General features: G+C 43.8%; 1 protein-coding gene across 4 annotated transcripts in view; it reads right to left on the reverse strand.

Annotated features, from left to right (window-relative positions):
- ZNF148 (zinc finger protein 148) overlaps positions 1-6,264 on the reverse strand; it is a 70,582-nt gene extending 64,318 nt beyond the window's left edge. For 2 of the 4 annotated variants that reach the window (XM_053265385.1, XM_053265366.1), the window contains exon 1: positions 5,934-6,261. The gene's annotated coding sequence lies outside the window, so the exon portion shown is untranslated. Of the gene's footprint in view, positions 1-5,933 lie in introns of all 4 variants that reach the window. The other 2 variants (XM_053265376.1, XM_053265390.1) reach the window with 2 other exon arrangements.
- Positions 6,265-25,264: the final 19,000 nt, after the last annotated feature.

Below are 25,264 nucleotides of genomic sequence, written 5' to 3' on the forward strand. Positions count from 1 at the left end.
TTCTCTTCCTTTGGACTCATTCATTCTAAATTGAGAAATCGTTTGGGACCCGATAAAGCAAGAAAGCTTGTTTTTCTTTTCCAGATTATGAACAAAGAAGAAGATGAAGATGACGAGTGAGCTACAGAGGACAGTATTTAAGTTTTTCATGTGTAGCCTGGGCTGACAGTCTAAGTTTCTTAAAATATATATATTTTGTTTAGCCAAATTAGTTAACAAACATGGATGTTTGTTTAAGCAAATAACATATGCTGTAATGTTATTGTTTCAGTTGAATAAATCTATTTAAATTGTTATTATTAAGGTAATGGTTATTTTTCTCCTTCCTAAGTACAACAGAAAAGTTGTCCAAATATGAATGATTAACCTATTAAACTGGGGATAAAAAAACTAATATGAAAAGTTGTTATTCTAAAAATCTCCATCTACTTGCATATTAAAGTTATACCAGCAAGAATTAGTCTTTATGTAGAAAACTATTATTTAAATCAAGCCTTACTGACTAGTGATTTAAATCGTGATTTAAATCGTGAATTAAATCAGTTTGATTTAAATCAAATCCACCCTGCAGGAAACTATTGTTCTTAAAAGCGTTGGGGGTTCCTATATTATATTAATTCGATTTCTATACCACCCTTCCAAAAATGGCTCAGGGCGGTTTACACAGAGAAATAATAAATAAATAAGATGGATCCCTGACCCCAAAGGGCTCACAGTCTAAAAGAAAAATAAGATAGACACCAGCAACGGTCACTGGAGGTACTGGGCTGGGGGTGGATAGGGCCAGTTACTCTCCCCCTGCTAAATAAAGAGAATCACCATGTTAAAAGGTGCCTCTTTGCCAAATTAGCAGGGGTTATAATATATCAAATGAAATTGGCTAGATTGCCTAATATGAACATTTTGGAAGTGTGGCATAATCTATTTGGAGAATCCTGTTAAATCTTATTTAACTTTTGTTGAAATAGATACCTAGATGATCAATGCATTACTACGGAGATTTAATGTGTAACAATTGGGTGACTCTGGGCTAGTCACTTCTCTCTCAGCCTAACCTACATCACAGGGTTGTTGTGAGGAGAAACTTAAGTATGTAGTACACCGCTCTGGGCTCCTTGGAGGAAGAGCAGGATATAAAATGTAAAAAATATATCAAAAATAAATAAATACATACATTTTGTTTAATGGTTGCAGATTGTTTGCTTACTTTGAAACTGGTGTTATGTGATGACTGCAGTGTTTGCTTTACATTTTTGAAAGCAATGTTAAAAAAAAATAACTCAGATACAAATTTTTAGATTGCACCTCCGCAACTTTGAAAAAGAACGTTACGGGCTGATCAGCAAATAACCATGAAGGAGTCAGTAACTAGTAGAGAAGAGAAAACAAATATACCGGTTTTAAGCAAGGTTTCTCTCTGCTAAAATTAATGTAAATTTAAGCATCTTTTGACCATACCGAAGTATAATCTCTTCCAACCAAGCAATTTCAAAACCACACCAATACTTGGATTATTGTAGGACCCACTGGAAGTCAAGATTGTAATCACCTTGAAAGCATTGGCAACATTCCTATCGCAAAACATTTTATCTTGGCTTGCAAAATAACTGTATAATCACCCTACTGCAGGGGTTCCCAACCTGTGGCACTCCAGATGTTGCTGAACTACAACTCCCATCATCCCCAGCCACAATAAATTGTAGCTGGAGATGATGGGAGTTGTAGTTCAGAAACATCTGGGATAACCAACAGTTGGGAACCCCTGCTCTACTATAAGCTATTTGTTCTTACACCTGTTGAAGGAGAGGAGAGCTGGTCTTGTGGTAGCAAGCATGACTTGTTCCCATAGCTAAGCAGGGTCTGCCCTGGTTGCATATCAATGGGAGACTTGATGTGTGAGCACTGCAAGATATTCCCCTCAGGGGATGAAGCTGCTCTGGGAAGAACAGAAGGTTTCAAGTTTGCTCCCTGGCTTCTCCAAAATAGGGCTGAGAGGGATTCCTGCCTGCAACCTTGGGGAAGCCGCTGCCAGTCTGTGAAGACAACACTGTGCTAGGTAGACCAATGGTCTGACTCAGTATATGGCAGTTTCCTATGTTCCTATGATACTACTTTCACATTCTCTGGCATGTTTATGATTGTGTGTGGTTTCTCACTGGAATGCTACCTAACGGCGCAGCAGGGAAGCAACCTGCCTAGGGAGCAAGAGGCTGTCAGTTCGAATCCCCACTGGTATATTTCCCAGACTATGGGAAATACCTATATTGGGCAGCAGCAATATAGGAAGATGCTGAAAGGCATCATCTCATACTGCATGGGAGGAGGCAATGGTGAAACCCTCCTGTAGTCTACCAAGAAAACCACATGGCTCTGTGGCCGCCAGGAGTCAACACCGACTTGATGGCACAATCTTTCCTTTTCATTTTTCTCAGTGGAGGGACCATGTCTTTTCCTTATCCAGAAGCAGACACAGTGCTCTTTAAATAAAAGTCTGAAAACTACAGTGTTCATTTTTTAATCCCTGGTGACTTTGTCTGAGTTTAAAAAATGATCAGATGTTTACAGAAAAAACAGAAATGTCTAGCGTTACCATAGTCATTTTAAAGAAAAAAGTAAAATGAAATTGATCCAAAATTTGAGCTGGTCTCAAACAATGACATTTAGAAGACGCATCTCTAATAAGTACAAATGATGTCCCAACTGATATCTACAGGTACATGTCTGAGAGCAGGGTTTTCTTCTCCTTCAAATCTTCTCCTGAATCATCTGGTATTTGTCTCGATTGGTTAAAGATATGAAACCAGAAAACTGAAGAACTTCAGCATTTATTTACAATGCTCTAGTAAGCTGTATCTACAGTGTAAAATAATAGAGCTCTTTTATTACTGTAAGGATGTCATTTTATCATCATGGAATCTATTGTCACTCTGAGCAATGCAGTCAAAATAATAAAGAAAACTATTTACACAAGCAATCTCAGCATAACTCCAACTTGTGAAACTCTAGTAATAATTAAACTGATATTTTCTTCAATCACTTTAACATGCTTTGAAGTAGTCTCTTCAAATAACATATACAAAGGTAAAAGTTACTATATATTTTTGAACAAATCTAGAGTGTATGGTTGCAGCAGGCCAAAAATCCTTCCCTGAGCAGGAAAACATTATGCCAGAAATATATATTCCATAAGCATCTATTGATTTTTGCATTTGGGGCAATGTTTGGGACACTGGAAAACCAGTTTGAGAAATGGATTTTCATAGAAGTAAGCAACCTGAATTAACTTTTCCAAAAAGTAAACACTACAACCCTGCAAAATGGTGCACATCTGCCAGTATCAGTGGAATCCAAGGAACCTATTTCTAGGTAGCTGAGTGCAAAACTATAGCCAAGTAAATATATATCTGTAAGAAAATTAATATTCTAGAAACACTATTCTGAAAAGAAAGCAAGATTTTCTCAATGGTTGTGAAGACTAACATCCAAAAGAAACTGTCAGTACAAAAGGGATGCCACCTTCAAACTCATAGTGACAATGTCCTAAAAAGTGCTGATAGCTTATAAAAAAGACAATAAATCGAAAAGATGTTGTAAGTTGAAGATGATGATTCTTGTGAAAAACACAGTAAGATGCTACCCAAACACAAATCTCAACTTTTCTTTTACTGTAGAAATGGACCCCAATCTTCTATACAGAGCACTACACAACAAAAAAGCTTAACATGAAGAATCTTCTGTATTAACATATTTTAGTCCCAGTATTCTCAAACCTTGAAACTAAATATAAGTCTCACATTCTAGCAAAGATAAAATAAAAGCACATTTATGAGTCAGTTTTCAAATACTTTTGAATTTGCAAACAAACCAGGCAAGTTGTTGGCTTGGAAAATTAGAACTGAGAAAAAGAATAAGTGAGAGTCATTTCCAATGTCATCCTTCATGGGAATATTTTTCAGATTAGTCTGATGCAAACATAGATAGAAAACCCTGCATCAGAATTCTTCATCAACATGAAGAATTCCAAGATTTGTGCAGAGACAGATAACTTGCAGCCGTTTGATGGCCTCAACTTACTACTGACAAACAGTCTTCAAAAATGTGTATGGATTAACAGTTCCAATGTAACATCTTCCATCTGTGTTTCTCCACTAAAATAATTCCAAATGCACTCCAATGGAGGAAACTGCTACACTAGAACTAGAGATCTTAAGCATGTTCAATATTCAACAATGTTTACAGCCTAGAGACAGATGTAGGTGGGAGTCCGCTAGTTTAGCTTTATCTAGAGTTACCCCAGTTCTCTCTTCCCATTCATCCTAAGCTTGCCCCTGAAGTGAACAGTTAATATCTCACTGTGATCTGCTTGGGCATGCTGTGTTTGTGGCAAAAAAGTCACTTGAATAGACAGATGATCTGTAAACAGCCAAGACTAAATGGTGCTCAGGTCAAACTACAAGTGTGAATTAACCTCAAAAGTAAACTGCAAAATTCTTATTGTACAGGAACATGAGCTAAGATAGAAATGCCTAGACAATCTATTGATCCAACCAGCAAAGACAGAAAGCAGATAGCCCTAGTGTGTTTGCATTTCTCAGTTCAAGAATTCAGTACTTGAAGAACACTATATTTGGGCTATACTGGTAGAAGGTGGTTTATAAATGCTTAGGAATGGGGAATCTATACATTTCTGGATTCATGAATCTTTATGCAGCCTGATCTTATACACATTTACTAAAAAGTAAATTCCACAGAGATCAATGGGATTTACTCCTATGTAAATGTGCATAGGATTGCAGGCTTTATCTCCCTGATAGTCTGTCTCTAAGGAGACTGGAGTCTGCTGCTAAACAGGGGGGGAAAAGGCTAAATCTCTCTAGTTCTGTATATCTAATTTCAGAGCCCTCAGGATTCAAGAGGACCTCTGGGACTCATTCTTATTTCTAAGACAAGGTTTTTAAAAGAGGGAGGGGGAAAGTGTTGCCAAAGGATTATCTACCCTTCTATACTAAAATGCAAAGTTCACAATACAGAATTGACTGTGAATTGTCAAGTGGCCCGAGGTGCCCGTTTATATGGATCTGTCAATTCCCAGGTCTCTTTGTCTGTTATGTTTGTCAGGCGTCTTTAGGAATCCTGGGAACCCCTTGCTAAACAGGAAGCAGCTAGTGTTGGAGTTGTCCACTTCTGGATCAGGCTGCCTATCCCAGGGTCAGATAGTTCAAGGGGTATAAGGTAGGGGTCACTCTTTGTAGTCATGATTGTCCCAGCCAGTGTCTCAAATATTTGAAGGGTGGTGTCCTGGGCTGTGTGCCTTATTCTTATTCCTCAAGGTTATAGAACTGAAAGTGGGAGAAAAACGAGGAGAGGAAGAAATCGCTTTGGGCCAAGGATTTAGGAATGTGCATTTCTGTAGATCGGTCAACCCTACAAGCCTCTTTGTCTGCTAGGCTCTGCTTTTTTCTTCTTCCAGGAGGCCACTTTTGCTGGAGAAGAAACGTGGGGTTGGAAGCCTCCTAGAGAAGATCTGCCCATAACCCCTTCCTTTGTTTGCTTAGCTGGTCTGCTGTGCCTTTGGCTTTCCGACCTGCGAGGACTCGGGAGGAAGAGGAGGCTGGACGAGGGCTGAGAAGCCCCAGCGAGGCCTGCTGGCTCTGCTGCGCTGCGGCCCAAAGCCGGCAGCCCCACTCGCCCTCGCCGAGCAGGCCCCAGGCAGCCGGGGGTGCGGGAAGGAAGGGACGGGCTCCTTCCAAGAAGAAGCCGGATTCTACCCCCTTTGCCCCCCACGCGCACGCGCCCCCGCCCCCCAGGGCCCGAAGCGCACCCCCGCCTACGCCACCGGCTGCTCGGGCCCTACCGACGGTGGCAGGAGGACGAGCGGAGCAGCCGGGGCCCGCCTCCCGCTCTCGGTCCCGGGGCTGGTGGGGGATTCTTACCGGCGGCCCAAGGCTGCGGAGAGAAGGGCGGCGGCGGCGGCGCGGTGACGACGATGGAGGTGTGGGAAGAGGGCAGCGGTGGCAGGGGGCGGGCGGGGGGAGAAATGATGGGGGCTCAGAGCCCCCAGGCCGCGGCTCCGGCTCCTGCCCCGGGCACCATGATGGCGGCGGCGGCGGCGGCAGCAACGGCTCCTTCCTGCTTGCTGCTGTTGCAGCCGCGGCGGCAGGCCGGTCGGGGAAGCGCAGCCGCCTCAGCCTCCTCCTGACGGTGACAGCGACGGGCCGAGCCAGAGAGAGCGCTGCCGCTGCTGCTGCTGCCGCCGCGGTGCAGCCTGGGAAACCGCCCGCAGGATCCGAACCTGCCACCAGAGAGAGCGAGCTTCTCTTCCCCCGCGGAAGGGAAAGGGGCCGTGTGAGGAAGCAAGGCGGCGGCGGCGGCGGCAACGGAGAACAGGAGGAGGAAGAGGAGCTCCTCACACGGGGGGGAGGGGGAAGAGGAGCAGGCCCCGCGGGGTGGGGGGAGGAGGAGGAGGAGAAGAAGAAGGAGAAGGGCGGCGGGGTGGGGTGAGCCAGGTGCAAGCCTCGGGACCTCGCTGCTCCTGGGAGCGCTTTGAAATCACGTCCGGGTGGGAAGGCGGCCCTGACTCCTCCAGGGCAGCGGCAGGCGCGTGCCGCGGCGGGGCTCAGGGCAAGGGCAGGTGAGCGAGGGGCCCCGCCAGAGGCGATGGTGGCACGGAGAGTCCGGGCCCCGGTCGTGGCCCCAAGATTCCTGCCTGGCATCCCCACTCCCCGCGCCCCCGCCCTGCCAGCCACACCAGTCCTAGGTGCTCGTAGACCAGAGCACCTAGGTCTGCCCCCGCAGCAGCCCCCCCGCCCCCAACTCAGCCGGCCCTGCGGCGCGCTCAGGCTTGCAACCTCTACCGACAGACGGGACGGAAAACGTGCTCTGGGCCAGTGATGGCGGGAGATATGTGGGCCACCGAGCACGGCACCCTCCAGTGCAGACACCCTCCAGTGCAGCCAGCCCCGCGGTGTGCCAAAAGGAGTGTGCCCTAGGACATTGGAAGACCGCCACTGCAACAGGTGGGATTATCTGCACACTGAGCAGTGATGAGAAACAAATATCTGCTGTGCAGATGATGACCCTGGTGGAGCGCAGATCATCCTGCCCACCGCAACAGCCACTCTCTGACTCAGCCAGCCCAACGGCACTGTGGTTTGCTGAGCAGTGTGTGCCACAGACGAACCAGCCAAGTTGGTTGGCCCGACAGTGGTGGGAAATGTTTGTGCCACCCCCGCTGGCAGAGTGCGGTACCCACCTATTGTGGCAGCCACATTTGAGTTAGCCAGTCCCATGGTGCACTTGCACTATAATAATAATAATAATAATAATAATTCAATTTCTATACCGCCCTTCCAAAAATAGCTCAGGGCGGTTTACACAGAGAAATAATAAATAAATAAGATAGAACCCTGTCCCCAAAGAGCTCACAATCTTAAAGAAACATAAGATAGACACCAGCAATAGTCACTGGAGGTACTGTGCTGGGGGTGGATAGGGCACTAAGGAGAGGAAGATTCCATCTCTCCACCACTTTGGGCTCAGGGCTGGGAAGATATGGAGCACAGGGTAATGCCCCTATTTGCCCATCCCTAAGGACAGCCTTAGCCTCTGTCCTCTGTTTTTCTATCCTTTCCTAAGGACAGGAAAACAAACACATGGATCTTAGAACAAATCAGTCCAGAATTTTCACTCGATACAAAATGACCAGGCTCAGACTCTCATACTTCGGACACATTATGCAAAGATCCAGCTCCCTTGAGAAGTCCATAATGCTGGGGAAAGTTGAAGGGAAGAAAAAAGGACGACCTGCGGCAAGGTGGATGGACTCTATGACGACCGCCAAGAATGCACCACTGAGAGACCTTAAAGGCCAAGTTGAAGACAGATCATCCTGGAGAGAATATTATCTATGTGGTTGCTAAGAGTCAACACCAACTTGGTGGCACTTAATCAATCAATCAATCAATCAAGGACAGTCATACTTCTGGATATGCAAAGAGTGTTTCACTGAGGAACCACAACCGCCTGCCTCAAGGACTGTCTAGGCTAAATGATATTGTTTCTAGGCTGGCTTGAACTCCTGACTAGAATTAAATTCAGCAGTAAAGATGGAGGAAGGTAGGGGCAGACCTTGAGAAAGATGACCATGAGAAAGATGAACTGAGTGGCAGGTTGGAACATAACCAGAGTTGAAAGCTGCTCTCTAGGATAATCTCACCCAGCTCCCTGGAATAACAGATTTGCATTCTTAACACCACAAGTCTCGGAGTAGAGCGGGATTTAACTAGAGAACAGTTAAATATAAACAGCAGGCCACATCCCTGAAACATCAAAGGAATCATTTTTAAAGTGTCTCTGAGCCTATCTAAAGTGCCTTGAGGCACTCACCAGGGCTGAGAGGAATGCCTTCTATGTTAATTGTCACCCTGGTTCCAGGTTTACAGTGCCTTACCCAGAAAATCTCAAATCTCCCTTGGTTGGGCAAGGTGATTGAGAGGGTGGTGGCCGACCAGCTCCAGGAAGTTTTGGAGGAAACTGATTATCTAGACCCATTTCAAACTGACTTTAGAGCTGGCTATGGGGTTGAGACAGCCTTGGTCGGTCTGATGGATGACCTTTACCGAGGAACCGACAGAGGGAGTGTGACTCTGCTGGTTCTTCTGGATCTCTCAGCGGCATTCGAAACCATCGACAATGGAATCCTTCTGGATTGCCTGGGGGAGTTGGAGATAGGGGGCACTGCTTTGCAGTGGTTCTGCTCCTATCTCTCGGGAAGATCCCAGATGATGGAGCTTGGTGACAGTTGCTCCTCAAAATGGGAGCTGTTATATGGAGTCCTTCAGGGCTCCATTCTGTCACCAATGCTTTTTAATATCTACATGAAACTGCTGGGTGAGGTCATCAGGAGATTTAGTGCTGGGTGTTATCAGTATGCTGATGACACCCAAATCTACTTCTCCTTTTCATCTTCAGGAAATGGCACTCATTCTCTAAATGCCTGCCTACAGGCAGTAATGGGCTGGATGAGGGATAACAAACTGATGCTGAATCCAAGCAAGACGGAGGTGCTCATTGTGGGGGCTCAGAATCTGAAGGGTGAGTTAGATCTCTCTGTGCTGGATGGGGCTACACTCCCCCAGAAGGAGCAGGTGTGCAGCTTTGGAGTACTCCTGGACCCAGGCCTCACCCTGGTATCTCAGGTTAAGGCCATGGCCAGGAGTGCTTTCTATCAGCTTTGGCTGATTCAACAGCTGTGCCATTCCTTGAAGCGGATGGCCTCAAAACAGTGGTGCATCAGTTGGTAACCTCCCAGCTTGACTATTGCAATGTACTCTACGTGGGGCTGCCTTTGTGCGTCGTTCAGAAACTTCAGTTAGTTCAAAATGTGGCAGCCAGATTGGTCTCTGGGGCAACTCAGAGAGACCATATGATGCCTGTCTTGAAACAGTTACACTGGCTGCCAATACGTTTCTGGGCAAAATACAAAGTGCTGGTTCTTACCTTTAAGCCCTGAATGGCTTAGGTCCGAGTTATCTTAGAGAGCACCTTCTTCTGCATGATCCCCACCACATGTTAAGGTCATCTGAGGAGGTCCATCTCCAGTTACCACCGGTTTGTCTGGTGGCGACTCAGAGGCGGGCCTTCTCTGTAGCTGCTCCTGGGCTGTAGAATGCACTCCTGGCAGAAATCCGTGATTTGAGTTCATTACTGTCTTTCAGGAGAGCCCTTAAAACCTATCTGTTTCGCCTGGCCTTCCAGGGTTTTTAAACTACTGTAAATAGTTTTAAATTGTTTTAAATAGTTGCTTTGGTTTTCCAGGGCTTTTAGCTGTTTGAATGTTTAAATTGGTTTTATTCTGTTTTTATAGTTTTGATTTTAATTGTTAACTGGTTTTAATTGTTTTTACCCTGTTGTAAACCACCCTGAGCCATTTTGGAAGGGCAGTATATAAATCAAATAAATAATGAAATAATGAAATAATCCCAACTTCAGTACAAGTCACTTTAGCCCTATTCACAATACATTTGTCTTCTTCAAATGTTGTAAGAAGGGGGGGGAGAAGGTGTACAATGTTGCATGGATGCACAAGCCCTGCCCCGATGTGCTGCATAGCCTTCTGATGCATTGGTCTCCACACTCACAATATTTGTCTCAAGAGGCAAATGCCATAAGTGTGATGGTGCTTGTTCCTGTGATCAGAAGATTGGGGTGTCCCAGTCTTGCAATCATGGAAACAAGTGCCCTCATGCTTAACGCATTTGACTCTTCAGACAAACACCATAAGTGTGGAGACCACGGCAGCGTGAAGCTTCTGGAGTGCATCAGCACTGCACTGTGGCGGGACTTCTGGGTGTGCCCTTGGGACAATCTGCAAGGACAGCGCTGCTTCTTTTTTTAAAAAAAAAGAATGTCTGAAGAGAGCTATTATTTTCAGCACTCATACAATCTGTACAAAGGTACAGAGCTGTACACAGCTACACTTATTCACATGTATTGTTGTACACAGGTGCAGCAGTACACTTCCTACCTATGCCATATACCCAGGTTCACTTTTAAAATGAACACAGCTACAGTTACAGTCATTCACATAAAAACATGTACATGTGTACAGAAAAATATGTACATGAACTCAGGTACAACATAATGTCTGTATAGAGCCATAAGTTTAAAGGCCACCTTATTACCTTTCTTTAAACCTTGAATTCAATATGTAACAGAGTAGCAATTTTTAATATGTTGCACCAAATATACTCATACTCACCTAGTTGCTTTCTTAAGGATCTTTTTTTTTTAATTAAAAAAATTCTATTTGTCATCAACAAAACATGAAACATGTTTGGGGTGTTTAGACACTTTGGTGTGTACTTTGGTTTAACCCTCATAGGGATTCATTATAAGGAAAGGTTATTAGACACCAAAGAGTCTAAACACTTGGGGGGAAATCCTTTAACATAAACTGAGTAGTACCCCACTGCCTTGCGGGTGGGAGGGGGCTGTAGTTGGCACATGGCAGTTGACAGTTAGCACTGTCCAAAGACAGAATGAATAGAACAAATGAAGGTGTGTAATGAATCCTCATAGGGATTCATTGAGGAAAGGTTATTATACATCAAAGAATGCAAACGCTTGAAAAATAGTGACATTTTGCTCCATAGCTCTACTTCTACAAGGGCTAGAGCTTAGCTTTGCTTCTTCTTTTTTACTAAAAGCTGGGAATCTGGGGGAATTAATAGGAGGAATCCAAATATCGAATCGATTCAAATTGAATCTGGCACAATAAGATTTGCACCCGAATAGAGCCAATGGACCACAGGGGCAATTTGTTCTGTCTCCAACACTCATTTAATTTGAGGCCAGACTAAAAAATGAGAGATTGGCAACATCCCTGCATGTCAGAATGACAGAATCTAGTGCCCAAAGGATGTGAGAAACATGCATAGAAATGTATGATTGACATTAAATGAAGCTAAGCAATTAATTTTGTATCCTTTTATCTCTCTTTTTGTGCTGACTTTTCAAGCTTCCTTTCTTAAGAGGGTTATGAATATTGTAGGTTTTTGTTGAAAAGAGACATATCTCCCAGTTTTGGCTTAAGTTTGGCCAATTCCCTGCTCCTAGAGTAAACAGGAGCTGCCAACCACATGCAAAGTTAAGTTAACTAGGTGCAAACCTAAGCACACTGTAAGTAACATTGGACTGCATAAGATTTGCTTCTGAGGTTCCAATATGCTTGGACCACACTGTTAGAATCAGCTGCTCAAGCTAAATGAAAACAAAAACAGGAATGACACATACAGTAATAGCAAGGTTAACAACCTCAAGAGAGAAAGCTCTTGGAGTTCCCTTACCTGCTTAATCATAAGCTTAATCCAATCATTTTTGGATTTTAAGTGCTTCAAAGCTGAGGAGACTACTTCAGAATTAGCAGAATTAGTATATGGAGCTTACATATTATTGTCTCGCGGATGTAAGCTCTGAGATTACAAAAACTGTAGCTAAATTTTTCTATATTGCCATTAGGTTAAGGTCTCAACGAAGTGCTTAATTGCGGGAGCTGTTTATGGTTTTTAAACTAGTTTCTTATGAATGACTGTATTTGTTTTATTGTGTTTTAGCATTGTTGTATTGGACATGTTTGTTATTTCTATTTCTGCTGGCCAATGGCTGTAATAAAATTGATGGTTGATGAGTATTTGGAGCTTATGTGTCAGGATATCTTTATGGCAATAAAAACATGAAAAGTCAAAAAGATCGTGTCACAATCATCACATTCTGATGTATTATGAGTGAGTCATAATGCAGACTAGTTAGTACACTGCTCTACTTTAGCTGTTGAAAACTAAACAAAAAGTTATGAAAATTTTGCCAAAAAACAGGCTTTTAGAGAGGGTTTCTTTTTCCTTCCACAAGTATTGTCTTGCCAAAAATAACACAAACCACATGAATAAAAGCTGTAGTTTCTTGAGTTCAATGAGAACTGACTATTTCTACATTGACAATTGGCGCAGTGAGGCGCATAGCACAGCACTGGATTAACTGTCCTCAAGTAAGTAAGGAAACACTGAATACACTACAGCCAGTCTGAGGTTGTGGTGTTCATACAGCACCAGGAAGGTTGTGCAGCAGTTCCAGATCTTGCTTGGAGATATCGAAGATTTGAACGTCTTATATGGCAGATTTGCTAGTATCAAAAATATACATACATCTACACACACACACATCATAAGGAGCTTTTCCAGGCAGCAGGCTTTACAGCAGGCTTTCTGCGAGTTTGAAATTGCTCAAAAAACCCGACACAAAAAGTAGATTTTTTTACTCCGGATATAAATCGGGCTACACTCTAATGTGGGATTAAAACCTCAGATTGTGTGTGGAGTGCTCCCTGATAGCACGCATGGACTTCAGGTTAAATTTTGCCAATATGTGAACGCACATCTCCATTCCGGAGAAGATGCAGATTGAAATCCGGCTGTGAAAAACTTCCAGGTGGATTGAGAAGTGGAATTGGCAGGCTACTTGCCCAAAAAGAACTGTTGTTCATCTTAGACAAGTAGCTAATGAGAAGGCACTTAATACAGATTGTACTTCATGTTCCTCATGATGTAGGAAGATCCAGGAGCAGCCTTTTACAGAGTCAGGTCCCTTGTGCTTGTGAGGAGAAGGTAGTGGAGACAAATGGAATAGAGATAAGAATATCTTAGTCCTCATTTTGTATTGTATCTAAGCTCACTTCTGTACAACTGAAATATCTGCCTATTCTTCCCCTGTTCATCCCTGCCTCCATTTCCCTTCCCTTCCTCTGTTTTCCCTGTGTCAGCATCATGATTATAATCCCCTAGGGACGAGGACTTGTCCTCTGGTTCTTTGTACAGCACTATAAAAATATACATGGCACTATAAAAATATAAACAGGAAATTAGATTCCTCAGGGCCAGACGAATGGCTATAGGCCTCTTTGCTTAAACTTGGATTTGCCCCAAGGAGGAGGTTTTCTTGCTTTAGAGCAAAAAGGGCGTGGGTGGGAGGAGGAGAGACTTCAGGGAGGAAAGGCAGTGGACTGGGAGAGACTTGAGCCCCTACTTCCAGGATACCCTTTTCGCAGATAAAATTGGACCCCACATCTGATTGATTGATTGATTGATTGAACGTATTTATATACTGCCCAAAATATATGTCTCTGGGCAGTTTACAATAATTGTAAACCTCAAGGCCAGACTGATGGCTATAGACCTATTTTCTTAAACTTAAATTTGCTTAAACTCTTCTGTATAATTGGGGCAAATTCAGGTTTAAATACACAGAGCTGCCACCATCAGGTCTAGTGTGGCCTCCAATGGGAAGGAGAATTAAAAATCTCCAGCATAACAAAAGCCACACCTTTTCCCAAGGCTCCATCCTCTGAGTGCTTTCTAGATTACACCCAAGAACAGCAGTAAAATGCTTTGGCTTGGCAGGATCATATTGAAAACACTCCCCAGAATCTCAAACTCCTACAATGGGAAAATACATCTATTTTCCTTCAATGGGCTTGCAACGTTGTAGCGCTATCATGCAAAGATAAAATCTAAAATAAGGCATCGGTGATGTGAACGGCACCTTGCGGTCAGCGCTGCAGTGTCACAACACAGGAAGTACGGAAGCACACTTAGCAGATCTGTGGTGACACTGTTGTTTTTAGCTGTTAATCTGGAAAGCACCCTGGAATCCTTTCTCAAAATTATCTGGCAAACCATAGTTACATGTAATTGCAGGGAAATTATGGTTAAATCACTCGCACAACAATCAGCAGGTCTGTGATATTTGCTAGGCCTCCACAACATAAGGCCCGGGGGCCGGATTCGACCTGCAGAGACTTTTCTGCTGGCCCCAGGGCTGGCCCAAAGTATTGTGGTGCTTGAGGTGAGATAAATGCCGCCTTGCCCCATGGACCAGGTTGGGGTCAGCCCCCTTTCAAAACTGACCTTTGAAGGCATTGAAAGTGCATGGAGAACAAGGAAGAGGGAAGATTGCTAGGAGCCTCCTCTTCCCTCCTCATGTTGCGGGTAACTAATACTTGCTTTCAATAATATTTTTAATAATTAATTTGAATGTAATCATGAATGTGCTGAAAATTTACCTCGGCCCCTGCCTACCAAGTTATGGTTGGTTCTGGCCCACCAGGGTATTTGACTTGTGCACCCATTCTGATTCACTCACAACTTTCTTTCTCTCAAATCTTCAGCAAGGTACTGCTTTGGGGCTGCCACTATGCAGGGCCGTTTCCCTAGAGCTCCAGTTCGGGGGCGGGGGGGGGCAATGATAGAATATAGCACTGCCAATTATTCTATCTCTCGCCCTCTTATATTGCACAGTGGTGTAAGAGTGTAATATGTAATACTGCAGCCTGCTGCCCAAAGGGCCTCAAAATAGACAGTCTTTTTTGCTCATTGCATCTCAGCTCCCAATAAACAGCTGCTCTCATAAGCTGCACTCGTTCTCTTGAACATGAAGTGCTTACCTCAGCGTTCATTTCAAAAAAAGAAATTGTCTCAGACTGGGTTCCTAAATTAACAGTAGCAGCTTTTCATCTCTGAAGTGTACAGCTAGAGTTTTGCCCCCATAATAGACTGGGAACTCTCTCCCACTGTATCCTCAAACCAGCACAGGCCATTTACACAGGCTGGTCATTCAGCCTTGTGAATGGCAGCCTGCAGAGCTCAAGTTAAAGCCGGGCTCTGCACTTCTTGGTGGAGGGCATTAAAATCAAACTTTGCTTACAGCGCCATAAAAATTAGGGCCAGCCCTGCCGCTATGTTGTATCAAGTAAAGAGATGACCATCTCTCTAGGCTTCTGTATATCTGATAGGGCTGTGCAATCATATCAGTCCAACAGGAATATTATCAGAAGGATTTCTAGTACAACAGCAGGGAGCCCCAAAAGCTGGAATTCTGACTAAAATTCCTGCTGTCCTATCAGAAATCCTTCTACTTCCAATAGTGATATTGGAACAAAACAAGCTTGGCAACCTGGAGAGACTTTCCCTCCAAGCTGGCTCCCTGGCCTGGTTTTTAAGCACTGCACCCCAGAAATTGGGGGTGGGAGACCAAGTTAACCTCTCAGGAAATACCTACTGGGTAAGTGGGTGCTCCCTGGGGTGTTGGCCCCACTGCCATCCCCTGATTTTGGGGGTGCAGTCCTTTAAATCCAGGTCTGGAGCCAGCTTGGAGAGACTTTCTCTTCAAGCCAACTTCTGAGAAGGATTATCGATGAAATATTGGGTCAGTGCTGACCAAGTACCAATAGCGTTGGGAAGGTTGTATTGGCCTCCCCAATTTTTTTAGCCTGCATATCATTATCAGACCAGCATTGATCCACTATTTCTGGTGATGCACAGGCCTAATAGCTGAAGGTGTTTGTGTAGTGAGCATCAATGATCTGTTGAAGTTCTTGGAACCACAAATACAGGTCACATCTGCCTTTCAAGATGGATGCTAAGATCACACTCTTACCAACGTATGGGACAAAAAACCCGGAAATATCAGGGTATTGTGTTTGTTTTTAGTGAGAAGTAGCTTACCATATTGCCTAACACAGAAATTATTTTCTCACATTAGTAACAAACGTGAAAGATACATAACTAATGCATTGTGCATTAATATCCAAAAAATGATTTAAGATAAGTGGATGAAAAGTGGTTTAAGCATTAATTAATTTATAGTCTGCTCTTTGGTCTGAAGCAGACCCCCAAGGTGGTTTTTGTTTGTTCATTTGTTTAAGTAATTACTTAATTAAATCAATCAGTCAGTCTATCAAATTTGTAGACCACCCCAAACTTACATCTCTGGGCAGTTTACAACATAAGGCAAATCAGAACAAAAATGAAAACTTTACAACAGTTTAAAACCCCAGTCAAGTTAAAGAGCTTGGGTGAAAAAAATGAGTCTTTAGGGACTTTTTAAAGTTGTCAGAGATGGGGGGAAGGCTCTTAGTTCAGCAGGGAGCACATTCCAGAGTATCTGAGCAGCAACAGAGAAAGTCTGTCTCTGCGTAGCCAACAGACAAGCTGGTGGCAACTGCAGACAAACCTCTCCAGATGATCTCAATAGGTGATGGGGCCTATGGTGAAGAAGATGTTCCCTCAAATACCCTGGGCCTAAGCTATGTAGGGCTTCATAGATTATAACCAACACCTTGTATTTTGCCCAGAAAATTATTGGTAGCCATTTTAGTATATGAGTAATATGGTCTCTCCGAGATGACCGAGAGACCAACCTGGCTGCCACATTCTGGACCAATTGCAGTTTCTGGACTATGTACAAAGGTAGCCCCATATAGAACACCTTGCAGTAGTCAAGTCTTCCAGCCAATGTACCTCTGTTCTGAGGTCATTTATCTCAAGCAATGGATGCAGTGGGTGTACAGGATGGTTTAACATCCTTTCATCAATGTAACAATTTAAGGGCAAGCAAACAAACTAGAATGAACTGCTATCTTGAGTGTAATACTTAACTATAATTTAATTAACCAATGCCTGTACTTGCTCTTCTGGAGTTGCACTTTGTCTAAGAAAAAAGCCTGCCAGATCCAAAGCCTCCCCACAAGCTGGATACAGCATGCTAAAAGCATTTCTGTCAACTTGGAAATAAAAGCCTTCACAACAACCCTAACCCATGTAAGGAGAGGCCACTCCCAAAACCTCATGTAAAAATGATTAGTCACAAGTGTATGGAGCCACTATTTATATCAGTTTCATATCAGAATAAATTCTTCTGCAATTTGAGACATGAGCTTTAGTGGCAATTCTAGAAGAATGCATGCTGGAAAGATTTCAAATTTGACAGAAAGTTATTTAAAGAAGACTTTAGAATCAAGAGGACATAATAGCAAACAGATACCAGTAGTGTCCCAAAAATTCTGGGAGGCTCTTGTGATGTTGAATGAATTAAAAGGAAAGAACAAAGTATGGTCTAAGAAAATCTGGTATGCTTGACTGGAGTTTAATTTAATAACTATGATAGCATCAAAGAGTTCTCAAATTTTGCCAGAGTGACCATTCTTAGGTCAATAAAAAACATTGCTTGATGCTCTTGAACTGTTAACATACAAAATATCACACCCTTTTACTCCATGATTAACCTGGAGTTGCTGCCTATCCACCTGTCAAAATTACTTATTACCTTTTTATTTGATGTAAAAACATTCTAAATATATGTATTTTAAAAAATATTTGATTCTGTAGTCACAATCACCAGTGTGGATTAGAAACCCCTTCTGCATTATATTTAGTAAACTTGAATGTGTACTCTAAAGCAGCAATCCTATGTTTTACTCTGGAGTAAGTCCCCAGAGTATTGAGCTGTAAGATATCAAATATGCCTGACTGCTCACATTAATTCTCAACATGGGAACAAACATATCAAAAGCAAAGTGAAGAAACAGGACTGATCTCATGCACAGTTCACAATCTCAAAAGGAAGATGCTTAAGGAGAGGTATAAAAAGTAGCACTGAAATATTAAAGAATGAATCAAAACAGGACAGACTATGTAGGGACTCCTGCCAGGTTCACACTCATGATCTCTGGTGCACAAGTGCTGTTTGAGAGAACTGACATCTCAGAAGAGGAGGGTCTATCATCATGGCTACTATGATTTGTTGAATTGCAGCAGCCTGCCTTTCTACTGGGCCACGCATTTGCCCAGCTGTGTGGCTGGCTGCCCATGAGGTGTTCACATCTGGGGGCCATTGTGTGTGCACAGAGAACTGCAACAAACTAGAGTACTGCTGAGAACATACCTTTATGGAAACCAACCAAAAACTCAGAACAATGTGTCCATTTCAGCTTTCAGCTGTGATCCCCCAACAATTTCATTTACTTTTACATCACTGACGTCTGCTTACCTGTCCTGTTGCAAACCTCTGATGAGGGATTCTGCACTTCTTGAGGCAAGTTGTCACACTGGACCAGTTCACATGATCACCACCAAGTCAGTAAGCTGGGAATCTCTAGTTCCTTTATAGTGAGGATGTGCTCTTCTTAGGCATGTCATGTTCTCGGTTCGCTTGCTGGACTGAGATTCTACCTGAATTTCTACCAAGATTTGCCTGCGTTCTGTAAGATTTGAAACTGAGCGAAGAATTTCAGCAGAATCTCGGTAACCCAGAGCAGGAACTGGAGGCTGGTGGCTTCACAGGACATGCCGATGGGGTGCGTGAATTCACTGAGAACTAGAGGTTCCCAGCTTACTGACTTGACAGCTGGCCCACTGTTTAACAGCTTACATATGGTATGATCTCCCTAATAATCAACTTGGCTCCTTACTAATGAAACCAATTATCTTTTCCTCTCCTTTCAGAGGGAGGGGGAACACTTTCATTTGAGAACCATGACACCTACTCTTAATATTTTCTCCAGTTTCAACACAAAATCATGGCACTTCAGAATCAAAGGCCATCTAGTCCAGTGTTTCTCAACCTTTTTGGAGTCAAGGACCAGTAAATTCTTTGTGCGAAGTTTGAAGGACCGCTACATTCTTTGTGTGCAGTTTCCTGGGCCAACAGTTAGGCAAAGGGTTTCAACAGGCATGGAGCCTGACTGCCGGCGGCCCATGTGTGGCCATGGCAGCAGCCCCGCTGACCCCGTCCCCCGCGTCTGACATCAGTTCAAGCCCCGAAGGGGCCACGTGCCAGCCTTTTCATTCCTGAAGGGGCAGTGCGGCCCCTACAGGAGCGACTTAGGCTGCACAGCGAATGCAGTGCCAGCCTAAGTTTAGCTCCCAAAGGGGCTGCGCAGCCCCCGCTTGGGAGCTAAACCAGCACCCCCACATATGACATCAGACGTGGGGGTGTTTTGAGGCCACAAGGCACAGCCCCTGATTGGGCGCAGCCCGGGTTCTTTGAACCCGTTGGCTCAATGGTGGCTTTGCCTCTGGGTTTAAAGTTGATCTATTAGTACTATACTACAGGCGTGCACAACTCAAATGACCTGGTGGGCCAAAATTGACCGTGACTTGGCTCATGGAGGCTGAGGTCAATTTTTAGGGTGCTGATTATTAAAGTAACACTTATTATCAGTCAATTAATTAAATCAAATTAAAATGAAATTAATTAAAATGAATGCAATTAAAATTTAACTTTTGAAGTTCTGGCAGGCCAAGATTAATTTAAATTAAAATAAAACAAGTTGAATTAAAAGTTCTAATAAAATGAATACAATACAATTTGTATAAAATACATAATAAAATCCATTGTTCTTTCTTTCCACCTCTGCCAAATTATCACATTTAACATGGAGCACTTGTAAGGAAAAAGATTAGATAATTTTTTCTCATAATTTTGGATAAGAAGATTATGCTTTGATCAGAAGGGAGAGGGAGGTAAAGGATGAGGCAGGAGGCTCTGAGAGAGAGAGAGAGAGAGAGAATAGGGAGGGGGTAAGAAACAGGGAAATGATGGGGCAGTAGGCTATTATTAACCACACAGTTCTTATGCACCTGAATAATAAACAAGTATCAGAACAGTAACATCATTGGAAAGCTAGAGGCTGACACATCTAAACATAGTTGCTAAATTGAAGCTGCCATATACTGAGTCAACCTTCAAGTGCAGTTAATAACCTCCGTGTTTTAAAGAAAATATTCTTCCAACTAGTGGGCCTGGGCGCAGAGTGGGGGTCCAGTGGGGGGCCTTGAGAGGATGGCTGCGTCATTCACATATAACAGGATGGCAGCGTGTCTCCCAGTGAGCTTTGGGGGGTTGGAAATCTGAGCTGGCCCACCACAGAGTTAATGTAGAAATTGAAGAGGAGTGGGGCCCAAATGCATCCTTGTTTGACATCCTTCTGAGTTGCAACAGCTCTTGTGAGGTGGCCTTGGGGGCTACATCATCTAGTCAAATCCTTGCCTTAAAAATAGGTCCCTGTTTTGTAGAAAACCTGTAGCAGATGACCATGCAGATTTCGATGTGCCACAATCAAAGTATATGTCACAGATACCAGAAAGGACATCAGGCCGCAATGATTCAAGAAAGCCATGTGTGCCAGATAAATCAGGTGGAATCCTGCCCTGACTAGGGTGCCTAATGCAGTCTGATGGTCATTTCCTGACATGATCATTTGGGTCACCATTCCAGGCAAATAGAATTTGTACCATATAGATGTGGAGATAGAGCAACCTCCTGTATTTATGAAATTGCCACGGCTACATGTCACTCTAGTCTTTTCTTTGTTCAAGGGAACTGTCCCCTTCTGATTAGTGCTCCTAACAATATCACACTGGCAAGATTATACAATTGGCCGTTTAAGCACATTGCAGATCTAAACATAGGCAAGCATTGTTAAGTGCTGGATAGAAGGGAAAGTGGCACATTTACCATGAAGCAGGTTTCCCCCACTTTTCAAAACCCAACAGAAGTTTAGTACAGAATCTTGGCCAAGATTGTGTAATTCAGTTGAATGAGGTTTAACGGTATATATGTAACTAAGAATAGCCAGTCAAATACAGCACAAACCAGATGGCAGATTGTGCCTTTTTGTTGGTTTTCGCTGTTCAATTCATGCATTTGAAGTTGTAGTCATCATCTCTTATCATGAGCCATAGCAACCCTTCCCCATTAGTTAATATCTTTTTATCTAGAAATTATTTTACACAAAATATATGCAAATAAAAGTTAATGAGGTGATTCTCACGATCGGGAAAAAGCGGTCTAAGAGAGCCTAGCCTGCTTTTTGCCAATTGTGTGCTGCAACGGGAGCCGTGCGGCTCCCAGCAGCAAATCTCCCAAAGTACCCCATCCCTTTGCCAAGGTTAACGGAGCGAGCACTCTATTAACCTTATCTTTAATTGTGTATTGCTGCACTGCAGCTCCGCGCCGTGGCAACACATGAGAAGACCCCCAGCCGGGAGGCTGCAAGCAGCCTTCCGGGCTCAGGGGTCTCTCCAGCATGCCCCACATGCTCACACGGGGCATCCTGGAACTTCTGGGGGCCACAGGGCCCCAATCCCCGCAGCGCCCGCCAGCTCCGTGACGGAGCCGGCAGTTGTGTGGGCGATTGATCCGGCCACCCAGGGCTGCAATTGTGATTGTCTGTGGGGAGAGTGGGCTAAGCCTCTTAAGGCGGGTCTCACTGATCATGAGACTCTCCTCAATGTGTGGTGTATACCAATGCAAATAGACCACATTTGGGGCCTCATAATCTTTAAACATGGAGCTCCAATAGATAAGAACAAATTCCTATGTATTCCTTTCAGAAGACATCTGCATCATTGTTTCAGGAAAATGTCAAAAGCTGGTAATTTTGTTCAGATATGTATTGAAACCAAGTTGCCAATTTCCATTTATATTAGTTTTGCTATGACAAACGTAGGCATATTTACAGTCTTCATAACTGGAATCCAAAGTGTTAATTTAGGTGAAATCAAGGACTTGTGTGCAACTGGATTTTGATTTTGATTTTTGAAAAACAGATTGCAGATTTTCAGCACAGCTTGAATGGGAGAAGAACCGGTTGTTGTGGCACCAGAGGTGAACTTAGGTAATTTTGCAGCCTGGACCTTTGGAGCCCACCCCCCACCCCTCATAAGAACATAAGAACAGCCCTGCTGGATCAAGCTCAAGGCCCATCTAGTCTAGCATCCTGTTTCACACAGTGGCCCACCAGATGCCGCTGGAAGCCTACAGTCAGGAGTTGAGGGCATGCCCTCTCTCCTGCTGTTACTCCCCTGCAGCTGGTACTCAGAGGCATCCTGCCTTTGAGGCTGGAGGTGGCCTAAAGCCCTCCAACTAGTAGCCGATGATAGACCTCTCCTCCATGAAGTTATCCAAACCCCTCTTAAAACCTTCCAGGTTGTTGGCTGTCACCACATCTTGTGGCAGAGAATTCCACAAGTGGATTATGCATTGTATGAAAAAGTACTTCTGTCTGTTGGTCCTAGATTTCCTGGCAATCAATTTCATGGGATGACCCCTGGTTCTAGTGTTATGGGAGAGGGATAATTTCTCTCTATCCACTTTCTCCACACCATGCATGATTTTATAGACCTCTATCATGTCTCCCCACAGTAGTCTTTTTTCTAAACTAAGTAGCCCCAGGTGTTGTAGCCTTGCCTCATAAGAAAGGTGCTCTAGGCCCCTGATCATCTTGGCTGCCCTCTTCTGCACCTTTCCCAGTTCTACAATGTCCTTTTTTTAGATGTGGTGACCAGAACTGTATGCAGTACTCCAGGTGTGGCTGGACAATCGTTTTATATAAGGGCATTATCATATTAGCAGTTGTATTTTCAGTCCTCTTCCTAATGATCCCTAGCATGCAATTGGGCTTTTTCACAGCTGATGCACATTGAGTGGACACTTTCAACAAGCTGTCCACCACGACCCCAAGATCCCTCTCCTGGTCAGTCACCAACAGCTCAGATCCCATCAGCGTATACTTCAAGTTAGGGTTTTTCATCCCAATGTGCATCACTTTACACTTGCCAGCATTGAACCGCATTTGCCATTTTGTCGCCCACTCACCCTGTTTGGAGAGATCCTTTCTGAGCTCCTCACAATCCATTTTGGATTTCACTACCTGAAAGAGTTTGGCCACCTTGCGGCTTACCCCTAATTCCAGATCATTTATGAATAATTTTAAAAGCACCGGTCCCAGTACAGATCCCTGGGGGACCCCACTTCTTACTTCCCTCTATTGTGAAAACTCTCCATTTATCCCTACCTGGTTTCCTGTCTTTCAGCCAGTTAGCAATCCACACATGTACTTGTCCTCTTATCCCATGACTACCAAGTTTCCTCTGGAGTCTTTGATGAGGAACTTTATCAAAAGCTTTTTGGAAATCCAGGTATACTATGTCAACTGGATCACCTTGATCCACATTCTCAAAGAACTCCAAAAGGAGTTATTTGCAAATTAAGAACTCCCTTCCCCCGCAAATTAAGCATCATCATGCTTGGCCAGGTGACCACACCACCTGGGAAAGACTAAAGAGGACTTGGGGGCCCCCAGGGGCTGTGGAGGCCCTGGACCTTGGCCCCAAAGTCACCCACTGGCACCCACTGGATATTTTAGGGCTCTGCAACTTGCAGCCCTTTGTAGGGGCGGCTCCACATGAGGCACACTGAGACAGTCACCTCAAGTGGTGAATTTTTGGTGCCCCCTACCTTTCTCTTCCTCTCATGATTGTTGGGGTAGCTTTTTGCTGATTAGTTGCACAGCCATTGCTCTGCAAAGAGTTGTTCTTTTGAGGGTCTGCTGCTGCTGCTACTGCTAGACCCCCCCCCCCGCTCCCATTGTGCACCTTCATACATCTTTCACTGGGCTAGTAATGCAGATGAGAAAGTGGAAGAGGAAATGATGTAAGGGTAGAATACAGGAGGCAGTCCAGAAAGCATCTACTGTACTCTATGGAAAAAGTAGAGTGCCGGCCGCAGCTGCTCTATCTAGTGTCTCCTGCACTCCACTGCCCTTTCACTATTTCCACTTCTGCTTTCTCCTTTACAATACTAGCCCAGCGAGGGATGCAGGATGATGTGTGCTGGGCTAGGAGGAGGAGAGAACAATTACATGTGTCCTTTTCTGTGTGGAAGCAAGGAGCCTCTTTGAGAAACACAAGTCCCAAGTCTGGATGAGCATGTGGAGGGAGTAATAGTTCTTGCATGCAACTGCACAAGCCTTTTTCAGAAGTGGTTGTGAAACTTTCAGCTTTGAATCACTTTCCAATCCACTTGTTAAAGCACCCGATACTGAAAGTTTTATTCTTATCTACATCTGTTTTATCTTTGTCTACCACCAATAGTGTTCCACAGTAGCTTGGTGTAAGGTAGCTGCACCCAGACACACAACAAACCAGGTCCTACTCAGTTGCAGCAGGACAACCTCTGGGGCAGAAGAGAAACTGTATAGACAGGTAGGTCGAAAGAAGAGGAAGAGCAGAAAAAGAGAAAAATGGACAAATATACATGGGTTACTCCAGAAAAAGATTCAGGGCCAATTCATATATTTTATTTCTGATGTCTTAAATCCACAATTACTTCAGGCATTCAGAGGAGATATTTATGTGGCACCTATATCATTCAGATGTCTCTCATGTAAATAGGGTGGAGATACAATAGACATTTTGTTGGAGTTATGTTTTTTTGTTTTACTCCCACTTGAAATACTTATAAACACTAGAGGGCAATGTGTGTCAAACAATTCTTTTACTTAAACAAATATAATCCTAAAGGCACAGACATTAGTAGAAAGCTAGGGAATGTTTGAATACTTATTGGGGTGCGTGGGTGGGTGGGTGGGTGGATATGTATACACATACACACACACACACACACACACACACCATTTTAAAATCCAAATCTACATCTACCTACCTACTTACACACACAGAGAGAGACCCTTGTTTTGGGGAAATAATATACATACAATTGATTGACTGACTGATTGATTGATTAAGTTCTGTCAAGTCGGTGTCGACTCTTAGCAACCACATAGATAGATTCTCTCCAAGATGATCTGTCTTCAACTTGGCCTTTTAGGTCTCTCAGTGGTTCAACAGATTAGTGCAGTTAAAAGGCATTAAGAGAGTATTTCAGCCATATCCTAATCAAGAAGTGCTGTCTGTTCGAACAACAACATCTTCCCAAGTTACTGGAAGGGCTGTGCCCTCCAGCTACTACTCAACTGACTACAGATATCCCCTTTGTCTACCTCCCTTCCAACCCACTCTCGGCATTTCAGGGGTTTTCAGCTTGTGTACTGCTATCTGTCTTCAGAACACTTATTACACCTCTATGCCAC

The sequence above is a fragment of the Hemicordylus capensis genome, chromosome 1 (genome assembly GCF_027244095.1).
Source record: "Hemicordylus capensis ecotype Gifberg chromosome 1, rHemCap1.1.pri, whole genome shotgun sequence".
Classification (NCBI taxonomy): domain Eukaryota; kingdom Metazoa; phylum Chordata; class Lepidosauria; order Squamata; family Cordylidae; genus Hemicordylus; species Hemicordylus capensis.